The sequence below is a fragment of the Erythrolamprus reginae genome, chromosome 2 (genome assembly GCF_031021105.1).
Source record: "Erythrolamprus reginae isolate rEryReg1 chromosome 2, rEryReg1.hap1, whole genome shotgun sequence".
NCBI lineage: Eukaryota > Metazoa > Chordata > Lepidosauria > Squamata > Dipsadidae > Erythrolamprus > Erythrolamprus reginae.
The window spans coordinates 147,242,374-147,269,006 of record NC_091951.1 but is presented as its reverse complement, the minus strand read 5'-3'; the positions used below and the strand labels follow the sequence as shown (position 1 = coordinate 147,269,006).

General features: G+C 40.4%; 1 long non-coding RNA gene across 1 annotated transcript in view; it reads right to left on the bottom strand.

Annotated features, from left to right (window-relative positions):
* The window catches only part of LOC139161116 (uncharacterized), a 92,949-nt gene that overhangs the window by 50,704 nt on the left and 15,612 nt on the right, over nt 1-26,633 (bottom strand). The gene's annotated exons all lie outside the window — the stretch shown is intronic.

Genomic DNA, 26,633 nt, shown 5'->3' with positions numbered 1-26,633 from the left:
TGGAAGAAGCTGATTATCTAGGTCCCCAGCAGTCGGGTTTCAGGCCCGGTTACAGCACGGAAACCGCTTTGGTCGCGTTGATGGATGATCTCTGGCGGGCCCGGGACAGGGGTTTATCCTCTGTCCTGGTGCTCCTCGATCTCTCAGCGGCTTTCGATACCATCGACCATGGTATCCTTCTGCACCGGTTGGAGGGGCTGGTGGTGGGAGGCACTGTGCTCCAGTGGTTCTCCTCCTACCTCTCTGGCCGGTCGCAGTCGGTGTTAGTGGGGGGTCAGAGGTCGGCTCCGAGGTCTCTCCCTTGTGGGGTGCCTCAGGGGTCGGTCCTCTCCCCCTTGCTATTTAACATCTACATGAAACCGCTGGGTGAGATCATCCAAGGACATGGGGTGAGGTATCATCAATATGCCGATGATACCCAGCTTTACATCTCCACCCCATGCCCAGTCAACGAAGCGGTGGAAATGATGTGCCGGTGCCTGGAGGCTGTTGGGGCCTGGATGGGTGTCAACAGACTCAAAGTCAACCCGGATAAGACGGAGTGGCTGTGGGTTCTGCCTCCCAAGGACAATCCCATCTGTCCGTCCATCACCCTGGGGGGGGGAATTATTGACCCCCTCAGAGAGGGTCCGCAACTTGGGCGTCCTCCTCGATCCACAGCTCACATTAGAAAACCATCTCTCAGCTGTGGCGAAGGGGGGCGTTTGCCCAGGTTCGCCTGGTGCACCAGTTGCGGCCCTATCTGGACCGGGACTCATTGCTCACAGTCACTCATGCCCTCATCACCTCGAGGTTTGACTACTGTAATGCTCTCTACATGGGGCTACCTTTGAAAAGTGTTCGGAAACTTCAGATCGTGCAGAATGCAACTGCGAGAGCAGTCATGGGCTTACCCAGGTATGCCCATGTTTCACCATCACTCCGCAGTCTGCATTGGCTGCCGATCAATTTCCGGTCCCAATTCAAAGTGTTGGTTATGACCTTTAAAGCCCTTCATGGCACTGGACCAGAATATCTCCGAGACCGCCTACTGCCGCACGAATCCCAGCGACCAATTAGGTCCCACAGAGTGGGCCTTCTCCGGGTCCCGTCAACTAAACAATGTCGGTTGGCGGGCCCCAGGGGAAGAGCCTTCTCTGTGGCGGCACCGACTCTCTGGAACCAACTCCCCCCAGAGATTAGAACTGCCCCTACTCTCCCTGCCTTCCGTAAACTCCTTAAAACCCACCTCTGCCGTCAGGCATGGGGGAACTGAAACACCTCCCCCAGGCATGTTTAATTTATGCATGGTATGTTTGTGTGTGCGTCTGTTAGTTTATGGGGTTCTTTTAAATCTTGTATAAATTTTAAAGTTTTCTGATTATTTATGATTTGTTCTATTCTGTTGTGAGCCGCCCCGAGTCTTCGGAGAGGGGCGGCATACAAATCTAAATAATAAATAAAAATAAATAAAATAAATTATATAGGCCCGGGGGAAATATCTCAGTTCCCCCATGCCTGACGACAAAGGTGGGTTTTGAGGAGTTTACAAAAGGCAAGGAGGGTAGGGGCAGTTCTAATCTCTGGGGGGAGCTGGTTCCAGAGAGTCAGAGCCGCCACAGAGCAGGCTCTTCCCCTGGGGCCCGCCAACCGACATTGTTTAGTTGACGGGACCCGGAGAAGGCCCACTCTGTGGGACCTAATCGGTCGCTGGGATTCTATCAAAGAAATGATAGAATATAATCATTAAATAAAGGATGCAAAAGGAGGAACAGAATGAATGAAATGTGAATGATAAAATTAAAACAATTCTTAATTTATTTTAAATCATTAAATTAAATTGTTACATTTAATTTAATTAAATTTAAAGCCCCATAGCGAGTTGCTCCACAGAGAGTTGGCCCTGGCAAGTTGGCGGCAGCGAGCTGGATGTGGTGAGGTAGCCCATTCCATTGTGAATTGCCCCAATTATTAACATCAGTTTAATTAACTTTAAGATCCTTCTTTCTCCCATTTTTTTTTTAAATAGGGAGAACATTTGCTCACCTTCAGTATTCTGATACTTCATCTGATATTCATCTACTATAACCTCTCTGGAGTTTCTCAAAGGTAAATAGAAAGGTGGTTTGACAAGACCACCAGCAAATTCTTTTGAGTTGTTTCTGTAAAGCATGAGTAGCAATCCTGCTCCTTCAATCAGCTCTTTATAACGGCCTTGAAAATTGAATCCAAACTGGAACTGAGTAGCTGCAATCTTTCTTTGTTATTTGTTACCCTTTAGCCATCTTCAGTGAGCAGCTAGTAGACCATATATTTCTTTTAGTTTGAGCTTGTCTAAGGAAGCTCTGTCTTTTTTTGTTATTCTTACAATCTACTGTGAACTTCAGAGCCACTTGATCTTCTTATAAGGTGGCACTTGTATCTCTTCCACTCTTTAGGCCTCAGGTTTTCTAATTCCTGTTCATCCCGGTCTCTTATGAAGAGTCTATAGTGAGCAGAGTGGGTGATGAGTAGAGGAGAGACTTAAGCATTATTTTGAATTTCAGCTGTGGGGTATATTTTCCATTTGTTTCCTGTGTCCCTCTATAGTGTATAGTGGTTTTGTTCCTTTTCCTTGGGGGCCACTTCATTCTCTGCCTGTTCCTGTTGTAAGAATTCCTTTCTTAGATCAAATAAATATTTATTTCGTTTGTGAAAAGAGGTGGGGATACTTACTGTTCTAATCATCTTTATTTTTTCTTCTAGTACTGGTACACGCCTGTATCTCTTGAAACAAAAAATACACCAAGATGCTACCGGAAGGAACACAAAAAGGCCCACCAGGTCACAGCTGCAGAGTTTGTCCATTCATCTTCACTTCTGTTCCTTAAGATAGCACTGGGGGAAGAGTTTGTATGTTTCTTTGTTTACTTTTCAGTCCCTTGCCTAAGGCAAATTGTCATTAGAATGAGAAATTGTTGGGGACTTCCCCTTGTACGTCCCCATTCCATTTCAATAATGGGATGAAAACTATAGGGAGAAAAAAGATACTTCTTAAATTTGCTTTCCAGAAAAAGAGAAATGAAGTACAGCCAAGTAAGAGAAGGTCCCTAGTAAGGGCAGAGATTCACTCCTTAGGCAAGAATAGAAAAAAGAAAAAAGAAAACTGGAATGATATTTAATTTTTTACTGCCAGGTTCTTTCTCATCTATGGCAATACTGAGCAGCCTGTAGGCATATAACTCTCTGGTGATCGAGTCTAAGAATGCTGTGTGTGTGTGTGTGAGAGAGAGAGAGAGAGAGAGAGAGAAAGAAAGAAAGAAAGAAAGAAAGAAAGAAAGAAAGAAAGAAAGAAAGAAAGAAAGAAAGAAAGAAAGAAAGGTGGTTTATGTTTAAACAAAAAAATGTAAGGGATTGGATGTAAGGGAACAAAGCCTAAGTACATCACTAGTTTTTGGGTGGATAAAAGGAATGCCCTTCAATACTAAGACTGGAAAGTGAGGTCTGGTTTGTAAGTTTCATTGTTTCAAATTTTGCTTTTGATCAACCAGATTGTTCTTTTGCTACAGTTGAAAGAACGTGGGAGAGAGGGCATATGACAATGTTGAGTGTTAAGCCCACACAATTACCATAGCCTTCTGCTACAACTTCTTTCAGGTAAATATACCCTTTAACTCAACTCCCAGTTAATAAATGAACAGGTGATTTCCCATTGGCTTCCTATTGGTTACCTTTCAGGATGTTCTCCCTCCCCCTTTCTCCCTACCTCCCCCCTCTCTCTTCAGAAGCCATTTGGGACTGGTATGATCTTGGACTGGTATGATTGGCCCAAGCTGGCGTCATGCCTAAAATGGACTAGAATTTAGAGTCTCCCACTTTTTAGCTTGGTGTCTTAGCAAACTATGGCTTTATAGACTAGCTTGGTAACCAGAATCAATCTTGTTTAGCTTCAAAGTCCAGGAAAAAAATCAACCAAGTGCTACCATCTATTGAGATCCATAGGTTAGTACTAACAATTACTTGCAACTCTTTCATGATTTTACCCACTATCTTTTAGGAAAACCTTAGGGAGGGGGGGTGTCATATAACATAACCTGCAGAATAATATAATAAAGATATCAATTCTGCCTTCCCTTAATCTCTTATGTGACTTGGTTATCAGACTGAAAAAGGTCCTTAATCATCTCTCTACCCCCCACCCCCCAAATCCTGCTCCTACCAATGAGAAATGAAAAGCCCATTTATTTTATTTTATTTTTCTTAAGTAAGATCTTTTGGTGACATTGGAGGACCCCTTTTATACACGACAATTACTGGTAAAAAAACGTTTTGTGTCTGACTCCAGCAAATCTGTGAATTGACTTTAAAGCTATATAAAAAATGAAAAAAACCCCATCCTATCTCCCTGGAAACTCACTATTTTGTCTCTCTGTATGTGTGCTTTGCCATCTACATAATGCCCCAAAGAACAAAACAGCATGTCAGCAAAGAAAGGTCCCCCCCCTCCCATCCCCTTCACTTCACAGCCAGGCAGCTTGATTTTATTTATTGTTATTGACAATTTCAGCAACTATTTCTCAATCATAAAAAGCAAAAAGCATAGGCTGAGCAAGTCAGACCATCATTCATATTTTGCTTTTATTGGGATGGGAGAGCTCGTTTGCCGAGACACCCTAGTGGCAGCATCACATTATTCAAATGGCTAAAATAAGCCTCCTGCACATAGTTCATACAAATCCCCTCCATCCTGCCCCCTCTGCAAACAATGAATCACACCAACGACTCCATTAGATATAATACAGGTGCCCCCGTGTTGTTCTGTCTGGGTGCCCCCAGACTTCAACACCAACTGGAAAAAGCAGCCAGACACGCTGGTAAAAGCAAAAGCACTTTATAGTTTGAAAAATAAACACAGAGAAAAACCTGTTCTTCCCAACAGGCAGGCTATGAGACTTCCCAGCAGAATCCTGATGGCCAGACAATACAGCAGACTTCTTGCTGGCACACCCACCACTGTAGAGAATAAGACCCACACCTTTTTCCCCCAAGGTTTCAGTATTCAAAGTCACAAACCAGAATTCCAAGACGCCAAAGATCACAGCCAGGTCCCAGGACTCCCAAAGATAATACTCCACAAGCCAGGAAGGGTGGGTCTGCCTTTTCAGCCTTTCCAGAGAGCACCACACCCAAACCCAGCTGTTGCCTCTTTAGTGCTGAAAGTACCTGGCTAATTGTCCCCTTCGTTGTGTTGCTCTTCTCTGCCGGAGATCGATTATTGCTTGTGCATTTTCATCTAAGGAATCCAGGCTGCTTGCTGGGGAGAGCTCCCTCTCGGGGGACTCTGGCTGTCCTCCCTCTCCCTCAGCCTGAGATTCCTCCTCCCCGTCTGCCTGAACCTCCTGTTCCTCATCCTCCCCCTCTGAGCAGGAAGCCGGCAGAGGATCAGCCGTTCCCTGAGGGGCCTCAGACGGAATCACAACACGTGTGCATATCTAACTTTGCTTTATGTCTGCCAGAACAAAATTTCCAACACAAAGAGCAATTCAGACATGTCATACAAGAACAACAACAAGCTTCCCTGTTTGGAATGAAGTCTTGGAAATTCAAAGTTTTCAAAGTCTGGACCCTTTAGACTGTTGGATCACAAACCACAACATTCAGATTAGAGACCGGTTGGCAAACTTAGCTTAGAGGATCAAGTTTGCTTTTCCCTAAATGCCCAGTGCCTTACAGAGAGCCAAATATAATTGGTTAGGAAGAACATAATTATTATAAGGCAGGGATGTTACCTGTGGTGGCACAAACACTCTTTAATTGATATTGATGGTTTCCTCATTGCTTATTTGTCCTCTATAATCATTAAGTGTTGTACCACATGATTCTTGACAAATGTATCTTTTATGTACACTGAGAGCATATGAACCTACACAAATTCCTTGTGTGTCCAATCACACTTGGCCAATAAAAAAATTATTCTATTCTGTTCTGTTCTTCCTATGCTTCTGTTCTTCCTAGCTCTGTTTTTGGCTGTGACAGCCTCCTGCAACCCTCTGCCAGTGAAAATGGAGCTTGGGAGGGCTGTGGGTGGCCCTCCCAAGCTCCGTTTTTGCTGGCAGAGGCACTGCAGGTCGGCCCTTCACTGTTAGCAGGGCAGCCCTGTGGACCAGATCTAAGCACTCCAAGGCTGCAACTGGTCTTGGGCATAGTTCCCTCTAAGCTGAGCAGTGAACAATCGCTCACTTAAAAATCATCATCAACTCAGAGTTTTCCAAACCTGCCCAGAAGCCGAGAGGGAAAGAGTGAGAGGGAAGGAGAGAGAGAGGAAGAGAGGAAGAGAGAGAAACAGATAGAAAAAAGAGAGGAAGGAAAAGCGAAAGAAAAAGAATGGGAGTAAGGAAGAGAGGAAGAAAATCAAAATCTAGTTTGAAACTAGCTCAACTATTTAAGTGGCATTTTGATATTGATAGAGTTGCCCTATTATGAGTTCACTGTTATAGACATACAGTACAGTATTTTATTTTGAAATTCTCTGAGGCAAAACAGGGTGGGTTATTTGTTTGTTTGTTTGTTTGTTTGTTTGTTTATTTATTTATTTATTTATTTATTTATTTATTTATTTATTTATTTATTTATTTATTTATTTATTTATTTATTTATTTATTTATTTATTTATTTATTCATTCATTCTGTGCCGCCCAGTCCCGAAGGGACTGCCGCTCAGACACTATACTTTTCCGCCCACCCACCCCAAAAATTAGAGGGAACACTGGTCTTGGGCCTTGAGTTTGACATCTCTGTTATAAGAAATGTAGTGCCTCTAGAATAAGCCAGGAAAACGAGCTCATAGTAGTCCTATCACGCAGAAACTAGCTAGGGTTTTCTAGGGTTTTCCTTCTTTCAATTAAGATGTTAATATAGCCAAAAGAACAAGAATATTATACACCCCTGGTGCAATCCATTCTTAGATGAACAATAATGTTCCCAGAACTTCCTTTTGTTAGTACAATTGTCTCAGAATTGAACATCTGGCATACTCCTAGGAGGTAATTGTTTTAGAGAGCAAAAAAATTGAGGCGATGAATAAAGCATATAACAGAAGTCAGTATTGAACTTTGTGGCTGCAGTTTTTTGAAGTCTATATGTAAATTCTGGTCTGAATTAGATACAGAATAAGTAAAAACAATCCATGGCAGCAGTATTACAGAACACATATGACCTAGGTAAATATACTGAAATACGTAGGATTACAGACCTCATCAACTCCTGCCTCACTACCCACTATCAAATAGGGAAATCAGAGGAACCCCCATAGGATCATCACTCTCAGGACTCATCGCAGAGACTGTGATGCATTACCATATACACTACTCAAAATATAGATCCTGTGGGTAGACAACACCTTCATCAGAATAAGAAAATAACTGCTAGAGAAGACATATTAAACAATCAACAATATCTTTAGAAGAATCACATTCATAAGGAAAGAGGAAAACCACAACACACCACCCTTCCTGAATGGTCCTGTTAGCAGAGGAAACAATGGCAAGTTGCAGTCTATCAAAAAACAACCCCCACTGACCAAGTGATCTATTATCAAACCCAACCTTTCACAAGGTTACAACAAGCTATATAAGAGCATTATTCAGATGAACAAATGCACTGCAGCAATCCAGAAAACCACTTATACTACAACATCTTCTAATAAAATATATACACAGGCAACTTTTTTCATAACATAAAACTCCATTTCATTATGCATTTGTTATTACATTTCTAGCCTGTTTTGCAAGATTGAAATAATAAATTTGGATGATTAGGGTGTATGTGTCTTATTTCTTATTTCATCCTCGAAATAGCAATCCTCGTAGTTTGGATAAAGAGATTTTAATACATCTGAGATCACTCTATGATCTATTAGAGTAAATGGGGACTCACATTGGCATAATACCTGAATTATTGTATTACAATATGTCACATACATCAATACTTTAGCTGCATTAAGTCTACTGCCACTTGCTTTTGGAAATGAGAAAGCAGATTTACAAACTCCTGCATGGCACCTATTTTTTTTAAAAAAACTGGGAACTGAATATTTTTCCATAAGTTCAAATTGGCTCACTTGAAGCACCTGTTTAGTATGTAAGAGGGGAAAGGCATATTTCATAACAGGAAGGTTATTATTGGTAAAGGAAATGGAAACAAAATGTGAAATCAGAATCACCTGGAAATATTGTGTAAATAACTGATGCCCTATTTCAAACTAAGAGGTCCATAGGATGAAGAATGGTGCAAAAAACCCATATGATCAATGGATTATATTATCTTTCCTTGAAGAAAAGGCTAAATCACTAAAGAAAGTAACTACAGAGGATGTTACTTCATTGAGCAACTCAGAGAAGTTACTTCACTGAAGCCTAAGAATGGGGAGAGAAAAATAGTTCATGTCAACTAGGAAATATACTGCCTGAAGAAGTGGTGTTGCCCATTAGCCTTGATGGCTTTAAAAAGATTTGTTGAACAGCGATATGATATACCGATATATCTCAGTGGACAGTCCTTTTAGCTAATGAAACACCCAGTGTCCAATTTAGTTTATAAGTAAATTAATATTTGTCTTGGCTGGCAGAAAAGTCTTGGTTAAACCTTTGCTCTCCCCAGGTCTGATTGATATCCAACCTGTCCAAGATCCTTAGAGCTATGGCTACTGTAAAACAGTAGAATATATCATTACCTTCCTACATTCCTAAGAGTTGAATGCTGTTTTGTTGTGGATGGAGCAATTGATTGATCAACATTAGACTGATGGATTGATCCATTCTGACATGCCAGCCCAAAAGTCTGAATCTAGCAGACAAGAAACCCCATGCTCAAATTGTGTCAGAGATTAAAAGCTGCAGTCAAGAACATGACTGGACTCTTAATAATTGGTTAATATTAGTACTGACTTTGTCCATAGATCTTGTGTTGCTGCATCTAGATTTCTAATGAATTGAGCAAAGGAGTACTGATATTGTTTTTGCACTATAATGCAAAAAATAAAGTATCCAAGAATTAAGGTCAGTGTCCTTCTCACATCCCTGCCATCCTAGTATGATATTAAAAAAACATATGCAATGAAGCTATACCTATCAATAATTCTGAAAGGTTTGCTACTAACTCCCTAATGGAAAAACCTTTTATATGGCTTGCTGGCTGTGCTTCACAGTTAAGCATTATCTGCAAAGATGCAGACTATTGATTTGTGGGTATCGTAAGCTCAAGATGCAGAATATAAAAGAAATGGTTAGATGGTTGTAGTACAGCAGGCCAGTAAGCGCAGGTAGGGGGAAAACAGGAGGCTGTGCATAAGGCAGAAATCTGGGATTATCCAAACCTTGAAGAGGAACTAATTCCAGAAATGCAACTCGTTTTGCATAGGAACGGGCTAGGTGGATAAAAGAAATCCTAGCTTAAACTTAATTACAAATTTCATTCACCCTAGTCGCCATATTCAGAAAAATACAGCAACAATAAGAAATCCTTCTGAATGGCAATATCCAGTATTCATTACAGACCTATGAGAGAAACACAACTCATTACTGGGTTCTTCACCTCTACCCTTGATAATGGTTATTTACATAATAACCTGACCTGCAGGTTACCATTCATTAACAAACACATGTGAAAACATTGAGGCAGCTGGCTACCACTCATAAATATAGATTGTTAACCTTGGCTTATAAGCCTTAAACTCACTGATGGCAAAAAGGAGACCTTGTTTTGCATAACTGTTATGTCGTACCCTCTAGGCCAAATACAATAAACCGCTGGCCTAAAGGGAGGGTCTCAAAATGTTGCTTCTCACGTTGGCAGCACCCTTTAAAAACATCAAGCCCCTGCGAATGGTAGAAGTACATTTACAGGAAATGTAAAAAAAACCCATGATAGCTCATGTTCTTATATTGGCATTTGCCATTTTTTCCATTTGTCCTTACAATTGAAATCCATCGATATTTATCTTTCCAGGATACATCCTGTCTTCCTTGCAAGAGAAATGACCTTAAGATTTTTACTTATACAGTGATACCTTGTCTTACAAACTTAATTGGTTCCGGGACGAGGTTCTTAAGGTGAACAGTTTGTAAGACAAAACAGTGTTTCCCATAGGAATCAATGGAAAAGCGATTAATGCGTGCAAGCCCAAAATTCACCTTTTGCCAGCCGAAGTGCCCGTTTTTGCGCTGCTGGGATTCCCCTGAGGCTCCCCTCCATGGGAAACCCTACCTCCAGACCTCTGTGTTTTTGTGATGCTGCAGGGGAATCCTAGCATCACAAAAACGAGTGCTTCATTGGCAACGTTGTTTTTATTACTGTCGTTGTTTTTATTACTGTCGCACTTTGTTTTTATTACTGTTGTTAGCTGCCCCGAGTCTACGGAGAGGGGTGGCATACAAATCCAATAAAATGAAATGAAACAAAAGTCCGGAGGTGGGGTCCCCCAGCGAAGGGAGCATCAGTGAAATTGCAGCATCGCAAAAACACCAAAGTCCTCGAAACCCAATTCCAGACCTCTGTGTTTTTGTGATGCTGTGATTTCACTGAGGCTCCCCTCGCTGGGAAACCCCACCTCCGGACTTTCGTTGCCAGTGAAGCACCTGTTTTTGTGATGCTGGATTCCCCTGCTGGGATTCCCTTGCAGTATCACAAAAACACGGAAGTCCAGAGGTGGGGTTTTCCATGGAGGGGAGCCTCAGGGCAATCCCAGCAGCGCAAAAACAGGTGCTTTGCTGGCAATGGAAGTCTGGAGGCAGGGTATCCCAGCAGTGGCGGTGGGTTTGTAAGGTGAAAATAGTTTGTAAGAAGAGGCAAAAAAATCTTAAACCCCGGGTTTGTATCTCGAAAAGTTTGTAAGACGAGACATTTGTAAGACAAGGTATCACTGTATATGCTTTTTTTGGCTTTATCTTCTAAAGGGATAGTCTTTACAAAAGAGGCAGAAGTAATTTCTATAAATCACCACCTTCGTCAGTTCTGTGACCCATATTGTTTGAGGGACAACAAAAGCTAATCCCACATGCAAGGAAAACTTTTAAAAAAATGAACATAAAGAAACCACAGATCATTGTCTAGCTTCTTGAGAAAGATTTCAACTGAAGTAGAAATTTTTATCACTTAGTACAATATTGTTGCAAATATAGGGCAGCCTCAAATCTCTTGGCATTTTGCAGGACCCTAAAGTGCCTTTCATTTTAGAGGTGGCATACAAATTTATAGTGACTTTATATTATTTAACACAGTCTTTTTGATGGCAGAATTATTAAGACATAAAAGACAAGGTTAAGGCGATTATCACCATGGAGCACATCTATCTATTTGGTCACTAAGAATTGACACCAGCTAGGTGGCATATAATCAATCTTCTTGGTAGGGGCCATTTGTGATTCACTGATGATGATTTTCTCTTGTAACAATCCTTGATGTGACAGTTGTGATCAAAACCTCATGTGTGATCACTGGAAAGCAAAAGCCAAGACTTGTGGAAGTAAAAGTCACCAAAATCTATTCAATAGATAGAAACATAGAAAATATAGAAGTCTGACGGCAGAAAAAGACCTCATGGTCCATCTAGTCTGCCCTTATACTATTTTCTGTATTCTATCTTAGGATGGATATATGTTTATCCCAGGCATGTTTAAATTCAGTTACTGTGGATTTATCTACCACGTCTGCTGGAAGTTTGTTCCAAGGATCTACTTCTCTTTCAGTAAAATAATATTTTCTCATGTTGCTTTTGATCTTTCCCCCAACTAACTTCAGATTGTGTCCCCTTGTTCTTGTGTTCACTTTCCTATTAAAACACTTCCCTCCTGCACCTGATTTAACCCTTTAACATATTTAAATGTTTCGATCATGTCCCCCCTTTTCCTTCTGTCCTCCAGACTATACAGATTGAGTTCGTTAAGTCTTTCCTGATACGTGCTATTTACATTTTGTATTTTTTGAATTCAAGGAGGTGGGGCAGATATTACTGGCTGTAAGGGACAATTTTATTGGCAGTTTGTGTTCAAGCTGTAAGGGACAATTTTATTGGCAGTTTGTGTTCAAGCACAGACCACTCACAGATTAGGCTGGGGTGGGACTATGTGGTTTATGTATTTTCTATGGCATATGAAGAGTGTTTGGAGACTCCAAATGGTCCAGAATGCAGCCATGCGATCTGTACACCCATATAACATCTATGCTCCGCAAGCTGCACTGGCTTCCTATTAGCCTCCGGGCACAATTCAAGGTGTTGGTTATTACCTATAAATCCCTATATGGCTCAGGGCCAGACTATTTATGGGACCATCTCCTGCCACATACCTTCCAGAGACCTATAAGAACACACAGAGTTGGCCTCCTCCGCATCCCACCGACCAAGCAATGCAGGTTGGCAGGGCCGGGTGGGGGATTCTCTGTTGTTGCCCCAGCTCTATGGAACCAATTCTCCCCCCCTTGCCCAGGTCCATACTGCTCTCACCATATTGGTTTTTCATAAGGCCACTAAGACCTGGCTTTGCTGGCAGGCCTGGGACCCATGAATTTAACAACTATCATAGCCATTTGTGTGAATGTTATGTGTTCTGCCGGCGTGTTTCAACCGCCCGTACTTACAGGGTAATTAGTCCAGGAAGACACACACACACGATAAAAGGAAAACCCAAAAGGTTTTATAAACAGAAAAACAGAAACAGCTCCCTTTTTAAATGTCAAAGGGGTTTTCTGGTACGCACAAGGCATAGGTTAAATGCAATCCAATTGCTCACCCAATAACTGGGAAATTGAGTCCAATTCTATAGTCCAGAGAGTCCACACACAATCTTGAACAGCACAAAAACCACGATCTTGATGAAACAATGAATCAGATAAACTGCCATGAGGCTCAAACACCAGGCTGCACTTTTATCTGTAGCACTAATTACTAATTACAGCAACCCCACCCAACCACAGGTGGCCTCATTTTCTCTTGTAATAATCCTTCAGTTGTTGTCTGCTATGCATCACTCTATGCATGTGTGGATGTGTCATTAATTCTTGTTCAGAATCCAGGGATGATACAGATGATTGATCTCCTCCTGGGCTGTCTGCCAAACTCCCCTCTTCCCTGTCACTCACGCTTCCTTGGTCAGAGGAGGCTTCGTCAGCAGATTCCATCGGGAGCAAAACAGGCCTGTGGCATGTGGATGTTTCCCCCACATCCACCTGCACATTCCTTGGGGCAGGACCTGGGCCAGAGCCAACCACAACAGTTATGTATGCATGTTAATGGGACGATGTTTTTAAATTAAGATTTTATAGTTTACTTGTTATATTTGACTTCTTTTTACTGCCTTTGTAATTTTTATACTGCGGTAAGATGCCCCGAGTCCTTTGGGATTGGGCGGCATAGAAGTCAAATAAATAAATAAAATAAAATAAAATAAATAAATATATAACTTGAACACTTGGTATATAAGCAGTGGTGAGTTCCTACTGGTTCAGCCCAGTTCAGGCGAACCAGTAGCAGCTGCAGTGGGAGGCTCCGCCCACCCAGCAGAATGTCATCATGGAGCTTTGGAGCATCTGCAGAAGCATTGCAGGCATGTTCCCTCACACTCCCATTCCCAAACCAATAGCAAAGGTAAGTGAAACCCACTACTGTATATATGTATATTTATGTGGGGTCTGACTACATTGAATATATTATATTTGCTATATATTATATTCAATATTCAATATTATATATATTTCCTAATACAGGTAGTCCTCACGTTATGACCATAACTGAGCCTGGAAATTATGGTGGTAAATAATGAGAACTGTAAAGTGGGTCATCACGTGACCAGATTTGATTTTATGACCTTTATTATGGCAATCATTAAGTGAATAATTAAGCAATCATGTTATTTAGTATGGGCTCATTTTTGCTGGATACTAGAAGTCATATTACCATATTAATTTATGGCACCCTTGCCAAGTGTTTAAGTGTATATAAACTTTATTCACATAGGGGGAATTTTTGTATACGGTAAGTCCATTGAGCAAATCGCTATGGAAACCAATGTCAGAAAGAAGATATCAGAGGTATAAAGGTGTTAAGAAAGTACACCCTAAAGATTTAATGCACTGACTGCATTTGTGATATGTCATTGTTGAACTAAATAATTTACCATTCAGTAGCTATTTTTATTTTCATGTTTCAACAAACTTTCTATAACAAACAATTTTCCACAAGCTTTTTTTCCAGGCTAGCCAGCTATAAGAGTAGAATCTAATTAAAGCTTTGTTGGCTGACAGGATTAATTAGGCTGGATGGCTTTTGGAGTGAGAAGTGAGAGTAAGAGAGGGCTAAGAAGACATTTATTACAATCCAAATCCTAATCTAATTGTATATGCATAAATTATTATTATTATTATTAATTATATTTTTATTCCCCTGACCGCCCCTATAAGGCAACTCAATACCATTTACTAACATACAGTATATGTACAGAATATATAATATAAAATGCATAGGTACAGTATATATGGTACCATGTTCAACAGTAGTAACTGTGAGAGGGACCTTGGAGTCCTACTGGACAATGATTTAAATATGAGCCAGCAGTGTACAGCAGCTGCCAAAAAAGCCAACATATTGTATTTTTGGAGTATAAGACGCACCTTTTTCCTCTCTCAAAGAGGCTGATAATTTGGGTGTATCTTATACTCTGAATGTAGTCCCTCCCCCAGCCCGAACTAGCTGTTAACGATCTTCCCAGCTCTTACCTTGCAGGATCTTTCATTGTTTCTCTCTGCAAAGAATATTTTCCAAGCCCTAAGACTTTGCAGGGTTTTTTTCATTGCTCTAACTTGCTCTGAATAAGTTTCTTACCAGCCCTAACCAGGTGCTAATAATGTTCCCACTCTTATCAGCTTGCAAGCTCTTTCGTTGTTACTCTCTGCTAAGAATGTTTTGCAAACCCTATCCTTGTAGGTTTTTTAAATTGATCTAACTTACTCCAAATGTTTCTTTCCAGCCCTAACCAGGTGCTAACGATATTCCCAACTCTTACTAGCTTGCAAGATCCTTCATTATTACTCTCTCCGAATAATTTTTTTAAAGCCCTAACCAGGGGATAAATGTGTGAAAGCTGACCAGACTAAGGATGCTAGCCAGATGGTAAGCAGATTCTCTTCCCCATTATCCTCCCCAAAAAAATGGTGCGTCTTATATTCCGAAAAATAGAGTAGTTCTATGCTGCATTAACAAAGGGATAGAATCAAGATCATGTGAAGTGTTAATACCAAAACTGCCTGCATTCAGTTTTGGTCACCACAATGCAAAAAGGAAGCTGAGACTCTAGAAAAAGTGCAGAGAAGAACAACAAAAATGATTAGGGTACTGGAGACTAAAACATATAAAGTACAGTTGGAGGAACTGGGTATGTCTAGTTTAATGAAAAGAAGGACTAGGGGAGACATGATAGCAGTGTTCCGATATTTCAGGGCTTGTCACAGAGAAAAGGGAGTCAAACTATTCTTCAAAGCACCTGAGGGTAGAACAAGAAGCAATGGATGGAAACAAATCAAGGAGAGAAGTAACCTAGAACTAAGGAGAAATTTCCTGACAGTTAGAACAATTAATCAACAAAACAACTTGCCTCCAGAAGTTGTGAATGCTCCAACACCGGAAGTTTTTAAGAAGTGGTTTGAAGGGTTTCCTGCCTAAGCAATTGGTTGGATTAGAAGACCTCCAAAGTCCCTTACAACTCTGTTATTCTATATATTTGTATAGGTAAATCCATTATCTTCCACTAAGAGACCAATAACCTACTCTCAAACAAGCAGTTTGGCTTCAGAAAAATATTTTCCTGCAATCTGCAACTCTTACACTGCAAAAACATATGTACCTCTCAACGTGACCAGTGTAAAGCAATAGATACAATTTATATAGACTTCTATAAAGCCTTTGATTCATTAGTATACAACAAACTACTTCTAAAATTAAAATCTTATGGCATTACTGGATTCCTGCATAAGTGGATGACTGTATTCCTATCAAGCAGGCAACAAGCAGTCAAAATAGGGAATGCTTATCAAATCCTGCGCCAGTTAATAGTGGTGTCTACCAAGGAAACATTTTAGGACTGATGCACCCAACCTAAGTCAACCTACAACATCAAAGTAGAGTTTCCTCTTATCCTAATACATTCTAAGGATAATCTTGAGGCATATGAAATCTGGAGGGCACCCATTATTTTGAGTCCTTTGGGATTGGGCGGCATAGAAGTCAAATAAATAATAAATTTTGAAGGAGCATCAGAGAAGTGAGTTGAAATATTAGTCACAGCAGCAATGGGGCCACTCAATGTTAGATTATCACTATTTTCTCCTGACTCAGAGGAAACTTCCCCAAGCTAAGCTGCAGTACCATCCTTGAGGGCATGTTTGTGCTGTGGTTAAGTGCAAATAGAAAAGGTACAAAGATGAATGGATGGCACTTCAATTCAGCAACTAGAAGGGTCCTTAGAGGCACAAAGTATTGTAGTTTATGACTATAACAACCTACTTGTTGCCTGCTGAGTTTTCCTAATCTTTATGGTGTTTACACTCTGCAGACTAAAATTAATAGCTTTTGAAACAAACAATGGTAATGAAAGAAAGCAAACTACCAACACAGGGAATCTGTGCATATAATCATTAGAAATGGCTTTTTATTTTTATTTACAAACAAGGCAACATTGGAAATGCATATGAATAATCAGAAAAGACTACCTTTAAAATCAATTTCCTTAAAATATTCACACCAATTACTGCTTCAACTTTTGCAAAGCCACCTGACTGTGAGTTTTAGGCAGAGATAGCATTCACTTTTGCTATCAACCCTATATATGATTTATTTAGTAGAAAGCATATGAAGTGACTTTTTCTTTTTAGCTTGAGGGACACCACAGGCAACCACAAACATTCCTTGAGGTGAGTTAATATTTGCCAGTTTAAGCAACGTTTTATTCTATCTCAATAATTGGATTTAGCACACAAAACCTTATATAGAGTGAAAAAAAATACCTTATTTAAAAAGCTAAATATTTAGGTTGATCCTGTTTTGTCTGGTGGACTTGTTTCCAAAACAACTGAAATGAATTCTGAACAATTAAATTTCAAAACAGAAAGAGCTAGGCATATTCCAAAACTAAGAAAATCCAGCCACAATCTATTTTCCTTGCCATTCATTGGAAACACTGAAATGAGGGGACCCAATTGTTTCTTCTATCCAAATCCATCATATGATGGTAAACTTGTTGCTTGGATGTATTCAAAAGCTTGTTTTTGCTAGATAGAAGTAAAGCCATAAAATCATCTCAGCTCCTTCTAACCTCATCAACAGAAGTGTCTGTTGTTTTCTTGGCATCAACGTCAAAATAATTTGCCAATGCTTTAGAAGGCTTCCTTGTGTCTTATTTTAACCTCTCAACCTCAATTATAGAATTTCCTTATGACTTCTAGGTATTAACTAGCTTCATACCTTGCATCCAGTATGGCCCTCAAGCAGTGAAGGGCTGCAAAAAATTTTACTACTACTTTGTGAGTGTGGCTTATTGTGTGGGTGTGGATTGATGGTCCTGTGACTGGGTAGGAGTGGCTTGCTGGCCATGTGACCAGGTAGGAGTGGTTTGACAATCATATGAATGGGTGGTGGTGGCTTAAATGTCATGTGACTGGGTGGGAGTGGCTTACCAACCAAGATAAGTTTTCAAATAGGTGCTTTTTTCAGTTGATTAATTCACATTATTTGAATAGCCACAAAAAAGGACAAATGATAGACAGCACTATTTGTTGAGGAGCACAGTAACATTTTAAGATTTTGTACTAAACTCACAAGGTATGATAACAGATTAGCAAGTAGCAATTTTCTTTAATTGTTCTAAAAGTTCAGTTCTAGGTAATGATTAAAATGATTAAAACATTTATGGGTAGAAACATGCTATTTAATTGTTTCCTATTTTTAAAGTAATTAAGGATCATACTAAGGTACTAGAGAAGGAAGGACAATAAAAAAAGTATTAAGTATTCAATAAATAGTGCATAAACTTACTATCCCCACTGCATCCCACTCCCCCGTGGAGGTAACAGCCCATTACTGCCCTCAAGTCTAAAAATGTTGCCCACTTCTGATCTAAAATAAAGGGAATTGAAATGCAACTTTGCGCTAGCAAAGAAACCTCACAAGTTTTATCAAATTAACAGAATGGGCTACTTATAGTGGACAACAAGGAAACAGCAGGATATAGCTCTGGGTAAGCCAAGCTCTTGAAAGCTGGAGGAAAAAAGAGTGTTGAGACAAGAACAGGAATTAAAATTTGTTAGATGTTCTCCGAAATTTGAACTTTTAAATTGAGTGGATGTTATTTCTGCACTACAATTACATTGCCCGCTAATAATAGAGATTTGAGCATAATATTTCAGAACTGCTATTTGAAAATGGCATGTGGTGACATAGCTACTCAAACCTAACCTTTTTTTTTCAGTGGTGGTCTTTAGACTGCAACTACTCTTTCCCCATTTATAGCTAATGGCAGGCCAAAATTAAACAGTCATGGTACTTATAAATCCAACTTGGAAAATGCCATCATGTATTTTTAATCTAGCTACCTCATCACTGAATAATAAAATGAAAGGATTGCTGAGTTTGACTGGCATTTGTAAGTAGCATATGAAAGAAGCTAATAGAGGGAGAAAATTAGTTGCATTTATCATCTTAACTACATTCATATTACACTCACGATTCAATTGTTTAAAAATTAATCCTTAAGAATAGCTTTTTTAAGTTTAAGCATTCCAAACAATTGTAATTTATTCTCTGAACAAATGCTATTTGTAAAAGATTAAAAAAAAAACCTTCCACACACTGAATGAAATAAATGACCTATTCTTCAAGTATTTGAAATAAGTAGCATTTAATACCTCCATGTGTATAACACAAGAGTGGGGAATCCTGTAAGCTAATACAGAATCCCAAATGTATACAATCTGTCTTGAAGGCAGTTTTATGGATATAACATATTTTACTATTTTGGAAAGAACTAAGGCTTGTATTAACATAAATCAATTTACTCTGCTGGAGATGTCAGTCTAAAGTCACTCCAAGTTAGTGCTTGTCAAGCACTGCAGTGATCTTCATTTTTGACAGTGAACCAACTAAATATTATCTAGATCAGTTTTCTGTAAATGAATAGTGTTCTATGACTTTCACGCTACAGGCAAAAAAAAAATAATTGCCTATAATGGCTAAGATTTCTTTCCTATATCACTTATGGCTACTCTTGGACTCTGTTGCCAAGTAGTATACTTTAGAGTGACCTGCTAAGGGGGAGGAAAGAAATTTCTTGTAAAAATGAACAGTGGTTGAGGAAGGGAGAACCGACATCTCCGGTTTCCTGATACCTGATTTTTCTAAACATACTTCCAGGAGATCCTTTCCAGCTGCCTTAGCCAAAGCAAGGGGGACTGAAGGATGGGCAAGCTGAGGCTGACATCACTGTCCTGCCTAACCAGTTGTGGGGAGTTCAAACGAATTGTAGAAGGAAGAGCTGAAATGGGACCTAACAATGGTATTGCATCTTTTGTCAAACTTAGGGAAAGTTGGGCATGAGGGAAACAGAATGCCTTAAGGAAACAGAAGGACAATGAGCTTCTGGGACAGACTTGGCCATGTGAACACTGCTACTTAAGCTGTTTTACTATCTCCTCCAGAATCTTTCATACAGGTTCTCATAAGCAGTGGCTAAATGGGGACTCTTGGCATACATTTGTCTATTCTTTCCCTAGCTTTGTGAATTATGGCTATGTATTGCAAGGAAGTTGGTTCTGGTTTCTGTGCCAGATGAGTCACGTGTTAGAGTAGTGTTTTGCGAAAGATGTGTAGCCCAAACAGCCAGCCACAAAGCAAGATTGAAGTCTTGAATAAATACAATGTAGCAGGAGTTCTTGAGAAAATATTCTTTGTAGCAAAAACTATTCTATCTATTTACATTCTACACTATCTTACAATTTACAACAAAACACCCCCTACAACAAAACACCCACAATAAGCCACAAGCCACACCTGTGCAAAGGTGCATTACATTTTATACATTTATCCACCAGTCAGATTGTGGCATATTCTGTAGATTCACAGTGACTCAGCATTCTTAACTTGTTATATATTAATTACAATCCTTCTTCCTGCATTGGGATATTACGTCAGGTCAGTACTGATCCTGACATCAAGCTCCATCCATGACAACTCCTGGAGGCTCAAATCCTAAACTTTTACGATTCTTCAAAATCATAAACTTTTATGATTCTCAATTGGAAATTAAACTGGAGAACACCCAGGGGTGGGCAGCAGGCAGGACGGGGTGGAACACAGTTTCACCGGCGGAAATGAAGATGCGTGCACAGCTCCAGCTGATTGATGGCTGTTACTTCCTGGATTACTGGTCTTGGCTCAGCTCTCCTTTTCCCCCTGCTGCTGTGTCTGCGCTCCTTGCTTTTTTCCTCTTTCTTCCTTCCTGGCCTCGGACGAGCTTCCCTCTCTCCTCCCCATCTCCCCTCCAGCCTCACACGGCCATCTCCCACCTGAGATGCAAGCAGAAGGCGTGGGTGGAAGTGGTGCTGGCAGCATTTATGCTTCTGGCAACACCCGTTCACCTAGCTACCCAGCCTGAGGCAGGTGTGTGTGTGACCCAAGAAGGAGAGCGTGGGAAACGCGAAGCAAATTGTCACCCCAGTGAGCGACATTGGTAAGGTTGTAAGTCGAGGATTTAACAGTTCACTTGAATGATGATGATTGTTCAAGCCACTTCCACCTGATCACATGGCCAGCAAGCCACTCCTACTCAGTCACATGACCATTAAGCCACACCCACAAAATAAGCCACACCTACAGTGTGGCAGTAAAACTTTTTGCTGCCCATTATTGAGAACACCACATGAAAATTGTTTTTCCTCTACTTTCTCTGTTTGACAAGGTATTTACTTAATACCATGGCTTAAACCCTGGCTTCTATTAACAATACTCTGAAGTTAAATGATATTGGCAGGATTAATAACCTTTTAAGTGATGGTGAGATATGCCAAACTGAAGACAGAACATGTCTCCCCCCACCTTGCAAGAGAACTGACAATGTATTTTTTTTTAATTTATATCAAAAACTGGAAATACTTCTCAGGCATTCAAGAAGGTAAATCCTGCTAAGTTTCAGATTATTACATTGAAGAATTTAATGTTGTTGTTTAACAACCACCAAGCCAAAGCCCTGGTGTTATGAAGAGTGCTGCTAGGTAAGTGGTAAAAATGAAATAATAGGAAAGGAACGGTGCTTGTAGCAGTAAAGTTCTAACAAGGGCATGCTTAATAGCGCACCAGAATACTCTCTATTTCTGACTCCTTAGAGACAGACTTGTATCAATGTGTGAAAAGACTATCAGGGATGCAACCTTCAGGCTAATGAATTAGACTTCATACCATCCTGGTCATGATTTGAGTTTGAGGGTCCTGAACTGTATATACCAGTGATATAAGAGACCATAGGACAAGTCCCTCTGTCTCTGTGCAAAGGTAAGAATGATTCAGGTGCTGATGCTTCCTGTCATCCATCAGACTGAATACAATCTGCCAGCCACATAGCATAAGTGATGGACAAAACAATTGCATGTTCACACACATTGGTTTTGCAGTATTAGGCAGGCAACAAAGCATGCCATGTATCAAGCATCTGCCGGTTCACCACATCTGGCTGACAGGCTGGTTGGCTGAGTCACCATTTGTGGCATTGCCTGTTTCCATCACACTGTCCTTGCCCTGGGTTTGGCTGAACTTAAAATGGACAACTGTGAACCTGCTTAAGTTGTAATTGCAAGCGAAAGAGGAGACGACAACACACACACACAATTATAATTGTGACACTTTCCCCAAATATCTGCTGTGGGGAAGCCCTTTTTGCCAAGGCAATTACAGATTGTGTTATTGGCAGGCGGTGGAATTCCTGATTGCCCTTTCCCCACCGACTCTGATGCTCTCCATTCACACAGCGGAAAAGCCAGCCTGTTTCTCTAATTAAGCTGCTTGAACAACAGTTGTAAGAGAACAATTAGCCATGAGTCATACTGGCATCCAGCTCTCCCTCCACCTGCTGCCAAGCACTCGAGTGACACATAGAGCCGTCAGTTGCTCACTCGGTGGAGCTCAGCTTTACACGTTGGGTCGGTGGGAGGAGCCGCTGACCCTCCTGGTAATTACTCAGTCTAACAGCTTAAGTAACATGCAAATTCCTCCGTTGAATGACAGGGAGGCAGTGTGAGGCCCTGGACTTCAGCTAGCAGAGGGGAGGAGGAAAATAAGAGTGGGTGGGTGCTGACAAAGATGTAAGAACGGGTATCAATTGCAGCTCTAGCAGAGCTTCGAAGTATGACATGATTCATTAGCTTCCTTTCATGCTGGGGTAACAAAGTTGTGGTTGCTGTGTTAATTAAAAGAGGAAGGAACTGGGTGGTACTTGGCAGGCAAGTCAATGGGTCTGGCAGGCAGTTCCCAAAGGGCAGGGGCTGCTCCAAATCATAGACTTCACAGTTCTCGCCAGAATTTGCATCTCCATTCTGAGCACGGGAAGCAGAAAAGGAAGTCAAATGTTTGCAGTGCTTCACTTAATCTAAAGTATGTTGAGGGTGGAAAGGTTTGTCGTCAAAATCAAACAAAATCATTTTTATAAGGATAGAGGCGCTCAATATACTGTCTCTTTTTTCAATGTTGGCTGAGTAGGGATGAAGCAAATTTTAGGTGACTGGGGGCTACAGTTATTTTTTGAGGGGAGGGGTGTTGGCAAGGGTTTTAATTGGGATGTTAGCAGTGAAAGGATGCCATAATAATTCAACATAGGCATTTGGGGGCATTTTCAAAGTAGCGTAGGCTGTTTCTAGATTCCCACTTCTGGAAAACCTGACAATGGACTGAGGGTGAATCCTCAGTACAATGTCAAACCCAGTGATGGTGAACCTACGGCACGAGGGCCACAGGTGCTCTGCAATCTCACACTACTTACCAGAGCTTACAAAACTTTTGCCAGACCCATCCTCGAATACAGCTCATCTGATTGGAACCCATATCGCATCTCAGACATTAACACCCTTGAAAATGTCCAAAGATACTTCACCAGAAGAGCCCTTCACTCCTCCACTGGAAATAGAATACCCTATGAGACTAGAATTTCAATCCTGGGCCTAGAAAGTTTAGAACTAAGACGCCTTAAACAAAATCTAAGTATTGCCCACAAGATCATATGCTGCAACGTCCTGCCTGTCGGCGACTACTTCAGCTTCAACCACAACAACACAAGAGCACACAACAGATTTAAACTTAATATTAACTGCTCCAAACTTGACTGTAAAAAATATGACTTCAGTAACCGAGTTGTAGAAGTGTGGAACTCATTACCGGACTCCATAGTGTCATCCCCAAACCCCCAACACTTTACCCTTAGATTATCTGCGGTTGACCTATCCAGATTCCTAAGAGGTCAATAAGGAGCGAGTACAAGTGCACTAGTGTGCCTTCCGTCCCCTGTCCTATTGCTCTCCTATATCTCCTATATCTTTCTTCTATTCCTATATCTCTTCTTCTATTCTTTCATTGATATGTTCTATTACTATACCTTCTTTTCTATTATTTCTTAGATATATTTTACTATGAGTATCTCCTCTATAACCTTCATCATATATTTTACTATGTGTATATAGATATATACCCACTAAAACCCTCATTGTGTATTGGACAAAATAAATAAATAAAATAAATAAATGGAACCATATTGGCTGGCACGCGAGCCGTTGCCTAGCTCAGCTTCAACATGCATGTGTGTGCCGGCCAACTGATTTTTGGCTTACATAGAAGCTCTGGGAGGGCATTTTGGCTTCCAGAGAGACTCCATGGGGATGTGGAAGGGCATTTTTACCCTCTCCTGGCTCCAGGGAAACATTTGGAGCCTGGAGAGGGCAAAACAGGAGTCTATTGGGCCCACCAGAAGTTGGAAAACAGGCAATTTCCAGCCTCCAGATGGCCTCCAAGGGGCAAGGGAACCTTTTTTGCCCTCCCCAGGCATTGGATCATGGGTGTGGGCACTCGCACATGCACAATAGTGCTCATACACACTCTTTTGGCACCCAAGGAAAAAAAGGTTCACCATCACTGTTCTAACCTAAATTAAGGTAGGAGAATCTGATTTCTGAGAAATCTGACATTTAATTGCTTCTAGGCTTACTACAATCAGCAATAGATCTAGCACCCATTTGGAAACAAATCTAAAGTTTTCCTCATGCCTTTCCTCTTTCCTCAACCCAGTATTCAACTGTACTGAATCTGTAGTGAACTACAGTATATATCCCAGCACAACAGAAACATAATTCTAAAATCCAAGATGCTAAGAAACCACTGTGGATAATAATACTGAACCTTTATGCTAAAATATACACTAATCTAATTCTGTCTTCCTACCCCCAAAAGACAAAGGACGAATAGTTGGGTTTATTGTAGGGCGGACATAAATCATGCAATCTATTTAATTTTTACTTACTTACTGATGTTGTGGTGGTTTTTGGTGTTATATTGCAGAGTTAGTAAAACACTAAACCCTGGACTGAATACTTTTTATGAGATAGCACCCAATTCTCCATCAAGAAATATGGATGGACTAAGAAAACAAATTACATTTAAAATGAAGTAGGAAAGTCCTATTCCTATTGAGGTGTTATTTTATTCCACACTGCCTCTGCATTTATAAATAATAATCATGATGACTTTATTTTATTTTCCTCACATCAATAAAAAGTGGAAGGAAGCTATTTTCTCACCAAGCAGGGCATGTTTGAACAAGAATCCATTAAAAAAAAAAAGGATATTGGGAATCAGAATTATTATTCATTGCATAGGGGCTTTTCTTTATCTGCGAACATCTATGAATGATAGTGGACAAATACAGAACAGTTTAATGCAATCATCCTATATACAGAACCTTTATTTGGGCAGGAAAAAGAGCTTTAAACAGGAAATTTCATTTTATTTGTATATATAATGTATATTAAAACAATTGTGCTACTTGTTTATCCAAACTATTTCTGAATTCAGTGTTCAGTGTTATGTAGCAGTTAAAGTATTTAGAATAACATTATCGGGGAGGCAGTTTTTAATTAAATGTTTCATGCAAAGGTTATAGAAGAGAAGATAGTTCGAGACAGCATCTCAGCATCTTAGAAGTTGTGGGGAAGAGTGAAACTAAAGGGAATCTGCTATATTGAAGATAATCTGTTCTTATTATTCTTTCCAACCCAGTGGAACATGGGAAAGAAATTATGTGAAGGGACTCAGTCTCCCTGCCTCCGCATCACTGGGATATCTCTCAAAAATTAAAAGAGAATAGGATCAAATTTTGTTCATTAGAGAAGCTGACAAATGAGAGATTGAATTGAACAATGGATTAATCTCCTTGGGGACTGCAGAAAAATAGCATTCAAGAAACACATTCTTCTAGTCTAGTGTATCAGAATGCTAACTCCTCCATTCCATCCTTCCTCCTCTTCTTGGTCATATGAGGTCAGAGAGGGACATATTAGGCCTTCAGTGTTTTCCAGCACATGCAAATACAACATACTATTTCGCTACCAAGAAAAAACTATAGAGTTCTTCTGTGGCTCTAAAGAGGCTGGAAGAACACAAGAACCCGTGTTCTGTATGCTTCTCCTGTCTTGTTTGGGACTTAATCGGTTTACATAGTTCAAGGGCAGACCATGATGGGCTCCTACGGGCATGGTCAGGAACGCAGTACCAGTAGCAAAATTTGGAGCTCCACCCCAGAGCACCCAATTTGCACTGAAAGATGTTGAAACAAAATGCATAAGCCACACCCACAGTGTGGTAGTAAACATTTTGGTAGCCAACACTGGGGCAGACTTAACATGCAATTCTGTAACTAGTACCAAATTTCTGACTGTTGAAAGCAATTTATTTTATCCAGTCAGTATCTTCTGAGCTATTTTTCTTTCCTGCTAGCCTTCTTAATAGACAGCTGTTCATAGATTATATCTAAATTCCAAGTCACTTATGGATTATTATCAGTCTTCCCCAGTCTGCTTCTGAAAATATATTCAATAGTATAAAAATTAATGGGCCTCCATAGGGAAGCAAATCAACTTATGGCCAGGAGCAACTGGTATAGGAAAAATAAAATGGAAACAAAAATATCACTGAAGTCAATGATACCTCCAGTTGTATATAAACTGTAAAACATAATTCTACCGTGGCCTCCAATATCCAATATTCACTTTTGTCTGAATGGAACTACTCAGCTTTTATCCACACAACTTTCAAAAATAATGTTTTCTGATTTCATTCTCTCATATTCACAAAAACGTGGAAGATCCTCAACTGACTACTAAATTGGAACAGGCAGTATTGGCTGAAATACAAATAAAAAAGCCAATACAATCCTAAGCTGCATCAACAGGGGAATACACTCCAAGACCAGGGAAGTCTTAATACCACTCTACTACGTCCTGGTCAGACCACACCTGGAGTACTGTGTTCAGTTCTGGTCACCACACTTCAAAAATGACATTGAAACTCTGGAGAAGGCGCAGAAAAGAGCAACCAAAATGATCAGGGG